Genomic DNA, 280 nt, shown 5'->3' on the forward strand with positions numbered 1-280 from the left:
CCTAAATGTTTGACCATTGTGAGGGAGTGTCATTACCTTAATGTTTGACCATTGTGAGGGAGTGCCATTACCTTAATGTTTGATCAGTGGGAGGGAGTGTCATTACCTTAATGTTTGACCAGTGTGAATGAGAGGCATTACTTTAATGTTTGATCAGTGTGAGGTAGTGTCATTGCCTTAATGTTTGATCAGTGTGAGGTAGTGTAATAGCCTTAATGTTTGATCAGTGCGAGAGAGTGACATTACCTTAATGTTTGACCATTGTGAGTGAGTGTCATTA

Source organism: Mizuhopecten yessoensis, unplaced genomic scaffold (genome assembly GCF_002113885.1).
Source record: "Mizuhopecten yessoensis strain PY_sf001 unplaced genomic scaffold, ASM211388v2 scaffold8123, whole genome shotgun sequence".
In the NCBI taxonomy this organism is placed as follows: Eukaryota; Metazoa; Mollusca; class Bivalvia; order Pectinida; family Pectinidae; genus Mizuhopecten; species Mizuhopecten yessoensis.